Source organism: Cricetulus griseus, chromosome 2 (assembly GCF_003668045.3).
Source record: "Cricetulus griseus strain 17A/GY chromosome 2, alternate assembly CriGri-PICRH-1.0, whole genome shotgun sequence".
NCBI classification, from domain to species: domain Eukaryota; kingdom Metazoa; phylum Chordata; class Mammalia; order Rodentia; family Cricetidae; genus Cricetulus; species Cricetulus griseus.
In genome coordinates, this window is record NC_048595.1 from 458,770,373 (window position 1) to 458,783,020 (window position 12,648).

Sequence of the window (12,648 nt, forward strand, 5' to 3'; positions counted from 1 at the left end):
TCAGAAGTAGATTCTTACAGGTTAATTAAAATTCCAGTATCTTTCAGCTTCGGGATGGATCTCATCCTTGTCTACAGGGAACCAATTCTGGGAACTCTGTCTTCAGTGCCTGGAGTATTCCTGTCTTCTGCCACCAGGCTCTCCTGAGCTCATCTCTCTTATGTGCAGATGCAAGTGCTGAACTCAACCAGAAGATCTCTTCATGTTTCAGGAGATAGATTCCCAGACCCAGCTCAGATATAATGGATCAGGAAACTTCTAAGTCTCAGTTGCAATGTGGCTGCTTTCTATCAGGGAACCAATAAGGTAATAAAAATAAAATAAAAAACCTTGTCCACTCAGCTCTGGAATTTTATGTTTATTCTATGTTAGGCTGTCAGATCACAAAAAAATAATCTCCAACTTTTTTTTATTTCCCCTGCTCATGGTCCTGGGGGATACCATGTGTGCAGTTAGAATTGTGTCAGACAAAGCAGGAACAATCAGGAGAAAATGTCAGGCCCATTTGAGCCCTTTAAATGTCAAGTCCTTCAGCTAGCCATGCTATATATGGGGTTTTAATAATAACGATTGAGTATAGTTTTCCAATCACTAGCACCATGCTGTTGGTGTAAAGCAAAGAGAAATGTTTAAATCACACTGTGTCAGCCACAACCCAGCATTCCCTCTTTCATCACCTGCCAGTCTTCATTTTGAGCCGAATGTTTCTGATCATTGCCATATGGTTATTTTTATTTTTCAGTCATTTATCTACCAGAAACTTACCTAATACCTACTAGTTACCATAAACAGGAAAGTGAACTGTATGGCAGAATCCCTCTGGGTTCTAATGAGAGACAGACTGACAATGAACGAACTTGAAAATTCTTACAGATGAACCCTGACATGGAGCAGACCACGGGACCCCCCTGCAAGAGCAATTAACCAATTCTGTGGGGCTAGGCCTAGTTTTCCCCATTAGCTGAATTTTAATCTCAAAGACCTCTGAAGAGAATGCATTAAGATGAATTGGGGTCATTTAAGTGACTTTAAAAGCTGCCAAAGGCTCAAGAAGAGAAACATCAGTGGGTAGACTGTAGTAAAATTACAATGAATTGTGGAGTAGCAAAAGGCACAGAAGTGTCCCTATGACATATTGTGTGTCCTTCTTTCTCTTAGACCTTGCCTATTCTCACAGACTCGGTAGTATCATTAACTGAGTGATAATTTTGCATTCACCTATTGCTGGTGAAGCTGTCTTCCCTCGGACACGGCTGAACAGTGAGCTCCTGCAAGACGGAGATGATCTTACGCTTTGCACCTTCAGTCTCTTAATTTTCCAATGGAGCTAAGCTAGCATCTACCCCTGTCCACATCTCTCTATCTTCCTCAGCCAACACCCCAAGGAGAGTGTCTTCTCACCTTTGTTACCGCAGTATTTTCCTGGTTGCTTGAGTTGTCGCTGGACCTGTTGCACAATTCTCCTCTCCATCCACATTCAAAGCCATCTCTCTAAAAGACAGTAGGTGGTGTGTTTTCTCTTAATTAACAGTGGGTAGAGGCTGTTCTACTTTTCTCCTAATAAGGATATCTTTTCTGTTTCTAGCTTGGATGTGTTTTGATCCATACAATCAATACATTCTCCACAACAACAGACAGAATTGTGTTTTCCAAAACAGTGACAATGAAATCACTGCCTTACACAGAAAGGTTCTGAGGTTTAAAAGGTTCAGAGGTTGGCCCTTTGTGATAGTCTGAGTTCAGCCATTCTCTTTAGTGCTTCATTCTCAGGCTTGTGGTAAAAGCTCCAAGTGTCCGGCCACACAGCATCCAAAAGGAAAAGCAAAGTTGTTGATCCTCTTCTTCTTTTTAACCACAAGACAAATCCCCCCCCAAAATTCCCAGCACACTTACACTCATAAGTTACCATGATTGAGTTAATGAGCTTGATGGCTTAATGAGAATACAATCCAGTCACCTCCGGGACCACACTACTAGTAACTGCTGTCTACCACCCTTTACATGGCCTGGTCCAGGCTCTAGGTGTTGAGAAATTGCTTTTAATAAAAACTTCTCATCTTTTGGGTGATGCTGCAGCAACCTCAGTTTTTCCTATCAAAGCCCACCTCAAAGTAGATGGCATTTCCCTGTTCTTGTTTATATTTTCATTTTTGCTATGCTTTCTCTTCCAACAAAGCAGGAGCTACATCCTTCTTATCCATCTTACATTTACTCCCTACAGATCATGTATTATGTACTCATATAAGTTTTTCATGATAAATTAAACTTTATAAATTATGCTTCAATTTTTAAATATTAATAAGTATAGCAACCTATTTTCCAATGTATTTAACAATATGCATTTTGACCCTCCAAAGAGAGTGTCTAAGTATGATATAAAGTTGCTGTAGTAAATATAAGCCAGGTGGTTCTTTCTATTTATTAAATCAATATAGAATTAACACACTTCAAACAGCCAATAGCTGTATCAGTTTCAATGACTCAGCTTGGAAGACTTATTAAAAAAAAGAGTGCTTTGCAACACTATTCAGGTAGTTCTTCTAGCCACGCAATAGACAGGACTGGACAACATTCTGACTTACATGGGTATCACTGACTTAGGTTTAAAATGGGATTTGTCCTTAAGGCATTCACCTTCTGGCAAGCATACATTTAGTTTGCTTCTTTTGGTCTCTTTCTGTGGTTCTTGTCCTTGCTTCTTGCAAATTGCAGGCAGGTTGTGATGGCTTACCAGCACTGCCAGCCTAACTAATCTTGTCTCTCTCAAGCAATGCAGCACAGGGAACCTCTGGTCTTCTGCGTGACGCAAGACTGGGGTGAGTTCCACCTCATCTGTGGTTGAGCTGCATCCTCAGAACCAGGTTATTGACTTAACCCTTCCTCCTCTTTGCTGTGACAGAGAGAGCAGCCTTTTCCTTCTTACCTAAGATCAGTTCATCCATTGCCGAGCTCCTTAATTGCCGGTAATTGTTGCTGTGATCATAAGGGTGCTATCACTCCACTTTTCTAAAGGTCAGGAGTCTGGTGCCTATTTCAGCGCTAGTTTAGCTTCCTTGTGAGTCCATGGTTAGATGGTCAGCTCCTTCCCAAGGCTCTCATTCTCTGGCTCTCTTGATAGTCTCCTTTTCTAATTTTTCTCCCTACAACTGTTGGCCTCTTAGTTTTAGTGAGAGAAATGGACGCCAGGATTATGTGAAGTCAGATAGTGAAGGAAAACAAAATTTGTCCCTTGGCTCAAGAGCTATTTAACCATCTGTTTTTGATCCAGTACCCTCTGGCTGTGGTCAGAACGTCCCCCATTCCATTGTCTGTTCTCTTCCTGAATCCAGTGACTCACTACTAGCATAATGGAAATAGACCAAAATGTACGTCCAGCTTCACCCGTGGCTCAGTCTCCAGCAATAGATTAGGAGGCGGTCATCAGACTTTACATAAGCTCCAACAGTGACAGTGTAAGAGGAAAACAGACCTGGACTCCATATGGTATTTGCTGTTATTTCATGCAAATATGTGGTGTTTCAAGTGCATTAGGTTTGCTTTTATGAGCTGTCCTGGAAACCTAATTACAATTTGTAACATTTTTCCCATGGAAATTATGTTATTATGTTCCAAAATCTGCAATTTTCAAGTGAACTTCTGAAACAGCCTGCTCATTAGGTGTGAACAACCTGTCCAGGAAACCATTATGGCAAGGATTTTTATCTTCTGTTTCTTCTTTGTTGTATTAAGAATAAACAGGGCAATTTTCACCTTAAAACCTAATTGCATAGAAATTTTTTCTGCACAGCTGACCTTTCACTGAAAATGAAAAATATTTTACTGATGAGGATCCTTGGGGTCAGGGAAAAGTGTACGTACTTGGGCTGACATAGAAATCTGGTGTTACCATTTAGAAATGGTAGCGTGTTATGTTTGTTGTTGTTGTTTTTAAAAGGTGTGTGTTTCTGGTAGACCACTGACAATTTTGGCACACATAAATGATTTGAAAAAGAAAGCGTACGACATGAAGCAAGCATTCAAACCAATACAAGCATGCCCCTAAATGGAAATATAAATCCTGGGTTTAGGTTTAAGATACAGAGAAGGCTAAATGAAAGGCAAGTGGTTGTAGAGTTTCAAAGACTAAAAGTGTCAGTGCTGAAAACAGAAGGTTGTTGAGATTGTGAGCCCAGACTTTGTATCTCCCAAGCACACCTGAAGTTATAGTTTATATAGAGTGAGTAAGTAGGAAGCCAAGCTGAAGCTTGCAGGGAAACATGGTGACGATCCCTCATGGATCCTGTATGATTCTATTTGAGTGATCTCTCCTCCCTGGTCCACATTCTCTCTCACTCTGCTTCCTCGATAACCCTTCTGCTACATCAGGGTCAGCCGGCGTCTTCACTTTCATAGCATCTTCTCTAGATTCTTTAGGAGACTTGATCACCCTTTTCTGTATCTTCAATTCTTTCCAGACTCTTTGAGTTGAGTATTTAAACACAGCAATTTAACTTCCAATGCAAGGAAATTCCATCTCCATTGTGATCCTCTGTTTCATTAACCCTTTGTGTTGCCTTCTGTGGCCTTCTCTTGTTCCTTTTATTTCTTCCTTCTGTGACTTCCTGTTTGTAAATCAGGTAGTTAGCAAAGGATGACTTCCTTTGAAATAAATAGAAGGTTGATGGATATGGATGAAGGTAGCTGTCAACCTGGGATTGGAGTGTATCCGTTTTCTTTGCGAAGCGATCAATAGAAAAAGATAAAGAGTAAGTGGGGATATTCAGACTGAAGGATTGTCAAAGGTGGGTCTTGGTGAGGGGAGAAAAAGAACAAAGAGAGTGGAAGGAGGGGGTTAAGTCAAAGGTGCCATTAACCACAGTGTGAAAGAATTCTGCTAAACATGTCCATGCTTATGGGGGGTTCATGCCCAGACTGGTGTGAATTAAAGACTAGAAAGCCTCACTCCCTTCTTCTAAGCCGAGGGGTTGTTCACTCTCTGAGGACATCACTGATCCTCAGATCTGAGGACCTAGATGACATGAAGGAGCAGTGGCCCCTTGCCCCTTAGCAGATGGATATGATTCTGTTGTGTTGATGATTTGCAGGTAATAAAGTGAAGAGCAGAAGCCAACTCAGGCTGAGTCATTCTTTTCACCAATTTGAGCCTCAATTCTCCTTTACTGTTTAATCTGGTTGGAAGGCTTTGGAAATCAAGTAATATCTTACAGTGAATCCTAGGACAGAGGAGACAGGAAATCAACAGCAAAAGCAAAAGAAAGTGACTAGAAATTACTTTTGAGACCTCCTGACCCAAATATCTTCTTGCTGTCTCCAGCTAAAGTCCCAAATTAGACAGGTCAAAGATAAAGCCACCTCTTCTCCAGCCCCCCTACTTTTTTCTCCCGTCTCCGAGTGAAGGCACCCCCATCTGAAGTCTACAACAGGGAATTTTCTCTTTCTGTTGTAGTAGGGGGGAAATGTTCTCTTTTGTGCCTGTTTGAGCCATTCTGGTTTCACCAGCACCACCTTTGCCTTAGGCTACAAATTGCTTTTTGTTTGGCCCCATGCATGCTATCCCACTTGCCTCTACTCAAAGCTATTACATCCCGTGAATTCGCTTTTTTAGCTGAGAATAATCTCCACCAAGTCAGGCTTTTGCTTTATAATGAGAAGTTGGATGTAGCTCAACCATATTTGAAGCATCAGAGTTTATTGGTATTTTCATTGACTTTGGGGGCAAAGTATCTGTCTCATCCAGTGCTGTAGCCTTTAATATCTGGTGGCCATTGAGCACTTGAATGGTGGCCAGTGCAACTGGGTGACTGAATTATTTTTTCCTTGTGTTTATTTTTTTTACTTGAAATCAAAGTGACTGCTTGTAGATAGTGAGCATTGTAATGCATATTACATGTCTAAAGAAAAATGCCAACTTTGGTGTGGTGTGTAAGATCTTTACAGACCCATCACAGTCCTCCTCTCCTATCCTGTTGGTTGGTGTAGTATGTTATAGACTTAAAATACTCATAATCTCCCTGGAACTCTAACATGCCTCTTGCCTGGTTTCCTTTGTATGTGTGTTGTCTTGGAGGGGGAGGGGTTCAAATGAATTTTCTGTCTTTCAAAATCTCTGAAAATCCTACAAGGTCATGTTCAATGTGACTTTTTGGAAACCATCTCTTAGCATCTGTCACATCCTGTTAGAGGTTCCTATAACCAGTTTTCCTCCCCCTCATCTTTCTTCCCCTTCACTCCCCTCCCCTTTGTCAGTCCCCCTCCTCTTTCTCCTCTCTCTTTTTGGGTATAATTTCCTTTTATTGCTGATCTAATTTCCCCCATTAAACATCCAGAAAGCAGGTTTCAAAATTACTACATTAGGTAGACAGCTAATATATTTGTGGAAGGGAGGAGAGTTGGGTTAAACTCCAAAATAAATTCAACTTAATGATGACATAAATGTGTAATTGCAGCTCTTGAGAGGATGAGACAAGAGAATCGTGAGTTTGAGGCCAGCCTAGGCAAACCCTATCTCCAAACAGAAAGCCAAAACAAAACAAACAGCACAACAACAAAAAACTTATTTTCAAATATATTATGAAAGATAATAAGAAATAATAAATAGGTAGGGAAGGTCCACCCACCGTTGCCACCACTGTCAACTCCAGTGTGTGCATCTTCTCAGAGTACTTGGAAAGAGAAGTTGAGGTTGACCTTCAAAGGACAACACCATTTCCCTTTGCAGTTCTAAATTGAGTCCTTTCGGCTCTTGCTTCATTTATATTTCAAATGTGTTCCTGTTTGATGTCAAATCTCTTAAAACTAATTAAGTAATAGATTGCCCATTGAGTACATCATCTATCTTTCAAGGTTAAACAAGAATAAAACACTTTGCCTGGGTTTTCCATTGTGTAATTGCTGGTGAGTGGGGGATGGATACTTTTAAAGTGATGCACTGCAGTAGAAAAAAATAGCAACCCTGTTCGTTAAAATCCCTAGATACGGCCAGCCTTATAACTGTTTTATGATCATTGTTTTAAAAAAATGAAGTGAATTAATGGTGATTTAAGTGTTCCCTGGGAAAATGCCCTTTTGCTCATGCCGTTATGTTGGAAAGAGTCCCGCCTTCGAGCTTACTAGGGAATGAAGAGAGCCACCTCCTTGTCCTGATTTTTATGGGATGCAGAGCAATCCATCGTGTTTTTTGAGAATGCTAATATTGCTGTCTAAATGAAAAGTGGTTGAGAAAAGTGTTCTTCTCCTTTGCACCTATTCAACCAGTTTCATTGACATTACTTATGCACAGACAGCTGAATGAGTTGCAGCTATCACAGGGAGTGGAGTGCTGTGGGAGGGGGATGCACAATGAGTGGTTTTTGTTACTTCCTGTTTTGATTATGAGGGTCATAGCCAGTCAGATTTCTAATTATGGACTGTGTGGCGTTTCATAGTCAATCTAGAGGTATTTGTGAATCCAAAGCCTTCTGGTGTTTGTGAGCTTGGAATCTGGAGGAAATTCCAAGAAGGAGATGAAGCATTAGCCCAGATGCCTCCTCTTAGTGTTTTCTGTCCTACATTCATTCAGTGGTAGTCCTACTGTGTGCTCAAGCCTCTGTGTGCAAGAATGTTCACCACTCAACATGGGAGCCATTGTGTTTCTGTATACATGGTTCTGCATATGCTGGCCTGGGAATTTCTTAATCCTGATCACAGCCCTCAGAACCTCCCATGTGGCTCTGGCTGAATAGACAGAGCACATGTTTGAGGGGATGAGTACAGCAGGAAAAGGTTCCTGGAGTTGTAACCATCCAAAGACTTGGTGGATTTATATCTGGGTGGATACACACACAATTGTTTTTATTGTCACTTTGAGAGATTAGAAAGCTATTTACAAATGTTTAGCCAGAGGTAACTTCCTTATGAAAACTGCCCTTCCAATTGCTGGGTGCAACCTTTGAATACTCAGGAAAGTAGAAAGAAACCAGTATCCTGAGCCTAGCAGAATACAAGAGTGGATATTGGAGAATAGCAGTGTGATAGTGCATTGTTTTGCTTGCTTGCTAGTTTTAGTGTGATCGTGGTTAACAGGGTTTTTATTTTTTAATGTCATGTATTGTACTCTATTGATGTCATTTCTTCCTCCCTCTCTTCCCTCAAGCGCCTCCCATACCTCCTACTCCTTCCACAAATCCATGGCCACTTTTTCTTTATTAGTGTACAAATAGAGACAGCTATATGAATAGATAGATAATGCATTTTAAACATTTATCATTAAGTACAGATCTGTGTTTGCTTTTGATTTATTATACACGATTATAAATATTTTCAAATATCTCCCAGGTTGTCAGATGTGTTGTTCTTATCACTATCAGTTTTAACTACAATTTATCTTTCTACAGGATGTGGTCTGTCGTTCTTAGTCAAATTGTATTGTAAGGCTAATAGAGGAATCTGTCAGATCAGATCCACATGGTGAAGTTGTGAAGATAATGACACAACCCTAATTACTTGTCTAAGACCTTCAAGCTTAATGAATTTCATACCTCCTAGTGGTGTTCTGCAATAAATGCTTTATGTCAGATGAGCAGACGTGAAGTTAAGATGATGTAACACCACAGCAGGGACCAGGGCCATGCATTTTCCTGACACTTCAAAATCAAGAACTACCCTAACTTAAACCTGTACTAAAGATAAGCAATTATAACTTACCTGTGGGCTAATGAGCTCATGACCTAAGTTCTGTCTACAGAATTGACAGTGGTAGTCCATACTTCCAATCATAGATCCATGGAAATAGAGACAGGGTGCTTGCCCTGGAGCTTGCTGGACAGCCAGTCTAGCTTATATAGTAAGTTGCAAGACAGTGAGAGACGATCTCAAAAAAATGGTAGACAATGCCTGAGAAGTAATAGTATAGGTTATCCACTAACCTTCAGCTATACCTCCACACACTTGTACCCTGACACACAAACATGTACACACACACACACACACACACACACACACACACACACACACACACACACCACTATGTGATTGCAAAAATAAAAATAGCAGTCTCACCTAAATTACTTGGTATTGCTTTGGAATTTCTGGCCATGGCAATAAGCTAAAGATGAAGGAGCTGTAGACGTTAGAATAGTTATATATTGCCTGGCTTCTCTGTGATGTTACTGTGCAATTTTTAGATAAAAAAATGAATCAGATGATGTTGGCAAATTACAAGCAGTTGTAATTTATGGATATTTTTAAACATATGAAATGGAGAATTATTTATTTACAGTAGCGAAAACATATAAAAAAATACCTTGCATTTATTTTAATAGAATTTGCTACATGACCTGAGAATAAGCTGAAAACCTTGACACTTGCTGGATGTACTTCAGTTCTCTGTGATTTGACAGTTTTATTGCAATTTCAATAGAAACTTCAAAAGTCTCTTTTTAATAATGTAGCCGAATATTTCAGAACCGTCTCAGAGAGCCGGAGAAAGAAATACAAACATACAAAAATGAGTGAGAAAGTCACAGGAAGGTTGAGTCCTGCAAGATATTTGCACAATAGTAATTGTAAGAAAGGATATATTTATTAGCCAAAATAGGTTCTGATATGTTCAGAAAGTAATTAACTTACAAGAATTGTCACAGGTTCCTGAGGAAGAGAAAAATGATCCAATGTATGAGAATAATTAGATATCAGAAACTTCTAATAAGGTCAGCTGAACTTCACCTTTACATACAACAGGGAAACCAACCACAGACGGTGAGATGGCTCAGCAGGTGATGACATTTGCCACCAAGTCCTGAGTCAGATCCCCAGAGTCAGCATGGGGCAGAGAAGAACTAACTCCTCTAAGTCATCCTCTGACATCCCCATACAGTGTGACACATACTTACACACATGTACACACACATGCATGCACTAAAAATAAAAATAATTTCTAATTAAAAGTATCTTTGTCTTTAGAGAGCATTCAAAGAAATTTCAACTCATTGCATGACAAAGCAAAAAAAATTAAGTTTCTCAAAATCATAAGAAAAATGTACACATTTATTATAAAACTTTGTCTATCAAAATTATCCATACATGAAGTTACATAGCAAATTACTGCCAAGTGTTCTTCCTGTGCTCTTAGACTGTAATAACTGATTGACAAAACCAAAATGGACTGTAGTTTGGGTGTGGCCTTGGATAATTCACAAAATAGGAGTCCCGTTCATCAAACAAATGTGAGAAGGTTTTCAACCTCATATAATATTTTTTAAATGCAGCTTGGGTTTAGTTCCTTATCTTTTTAAGTGCAAGTCTAAAGACCTGAGCCAGTGCCCAGCACACACATCCAAAGCAAAGCGTGGTGTTACGCTCATGTAATCCTCGCCCTGGAAAGACAGAGCAGGAGAATGCCGAGGGCTTTCTGTCCAGCTACTCTAGCTGAACCTCTGGGCTCCAGACTCAGTGAGAGACCCTGTCTCAAAAATATGGTGGAGCATGACTGAGGAAAGTATTAGACATTGACCTCTGGCCACACACAGGGACAGACACACAGACACACAGATACACACACACTCACACACAAACACACACAGGCACTCTCTCTCACACACACATTCAGATACACAGAGAGAGAGAGAGAGAGAGAGAGAGAGAGAGAGAGAGAGAGAGAAAGCCAGAATTAAAGCTGATTATCTTTGCCAAAGTACAACATGAATGGAATTGGTCCTCTTGTGAATATCATCTGAAGAACTATTGTACTTGTTCTATAGAAATCACAAAAATATATAATCATTAATATGAGAATATTTTTAATGGTATTTTATTTCATCTTGAGAATTTCATACATACAAGTTGATCCTACAGAAATATTTCCAAAAACACAAATGTTGTGGGTTTGTATTTCCATATTTGAGAACAATATAGAAAAATTACATGTGAAATATATTATATAATATATTATGTAACTTTTGAAGATGGTGACTAATGGAAGATGGGTATAATCAGAAAATACTTGTAATACTTAAAGGAAATAAATAGATCCAAATTGTATATACATTATAAAATATAATTAGTTATGAAAATGAGTAAAAGAAACACAGCCATGGTATTAATTGATAGCTGTATTTGAGCAGCTGATTATATAACTTTCAGGGTGACAAGTATCTGGAAGTGTCAGTGCTTCTTAGAAATGCTGTTATTATCTAAGTAGTGTTATCATCATTGTGCTACTTAACTGCCTATAAAGTTCTTGGAAAAACTGCTTCCTCCCGCAACAAAGCTGCTTCTATGTCCTCACTTTAATGTGTAGAGAGCTATCATTTTCAGACAGAAAAAGACACCTCTGAGAATTAGCAGAATTCCTTGTTTCTTCCCTATCTCTGAAACATGGCCATAGCGCTAATCCATTAAAATACTTTCCCCAGTGAACAACTTCCCACAACAGCTTGGTTTCTGTGAGCAGTTCTGGGAGACAGAGCCTCTCCTTAGAAATGTGATAGTTTTAAGATTATAGTTAATTAGAAACCCCCTCCCCCAGTTCTCTCACACTAGATGGCATTAGCACTCCTGGAACACACCAGGAGCCCAGAATAATCTATCATATTGTCTTAATTCACCAACCAACTCCAGCTATGACCTATACAGCGATCATAGATGTCACAATATGCTCCACTGACACAGAACACAAAAATATTTATAATTAGTACTGGTATAGATGGAGTTTCTGTTCTGCCTATTCCCACAGCTGTTTAGCCCCAGATAAATACATGGAGACATATATTAATTATAAATTGTTTGGCTAACTGGTAGCTCTCTCTTAATTATTAACCTATTTCTATTAAACTGTGTATCTCCTAGCTCAGTTGGTAGAGCATGAGAGGCTTAATATCAGAGTCATGGTTTTGTGCCCCACATTGGGCACCAGGAGGGATAGAACCACCATCTACAGACTGGGCAAGTGATGTGGTGTTTCAGTGTTTGCCATACATGTGTGAGGACTGGACTCTGGATTCTTAGAACATAAAAAGTGGCCGGGCATGGAGGTCCTCTTTCAATCCCAATGCCGGGGAGGAGGAGCTAAGGAATCCTGGATCACTAGACTAGTAAAACTGGTGAGCTCCAAGATCAGATCAAGACCCTGCTTCAGTCAATAAAGGAGAAAGCAGTTGAAGAAGATGTCAAATTCATGCCTACACAGAGAGAGAGAGATGCATGTAAATGCACATACACTCACACACTTACCCACATGTGTCTCATACATGTCGGCCCATGTATATGTCAACCATACACACATCCACATAAAAAAGAATCAACTGGGGTGATATAGTCAACTGGGATGCTGTGGATGTCTGGAATCAACCCCCCTTCTACATGTTAAAAGTGCATACTAAAATTAGTGTGACCATTGATATTAACATGTTTGCAGCCATTTCCCTTTCTCTGCTCAGGAGATGTCTGAATGCAAGCAGGAAGAGCTAAAGATTCACAGTGCCATCATAAGCAGGGAGTTTGCCTACCCAGGGACTGAAGATCTGGCCTGGATATAGTGAGTCTATAATGCTGCCTTCAGCAGCTTGCACACGGCTTAGACCGATCGTCAATGTTTTCTCATTTTATATCTACAAATGCTTCTGTCATCATTGATTACTTATCAAAAGCAGGACAAGCAAGGAATAAGGCTAT

The 12,648-nt window shown here is 39.8% G+C and overlaps 1 protein-coding gene across 1 annotated transcript in view; it reads left to right on the forward strand.

The window, feature by feature from the left end:
* The window catches only part of LOC100774912 (disks large-associated protein 1), a 766,677-nt gene that overhangs the window by 220,187 nt on the left and 533,842 nt on the right, over positions 1-12,648 (forward strand). The window lies entirely within an intron of this gene.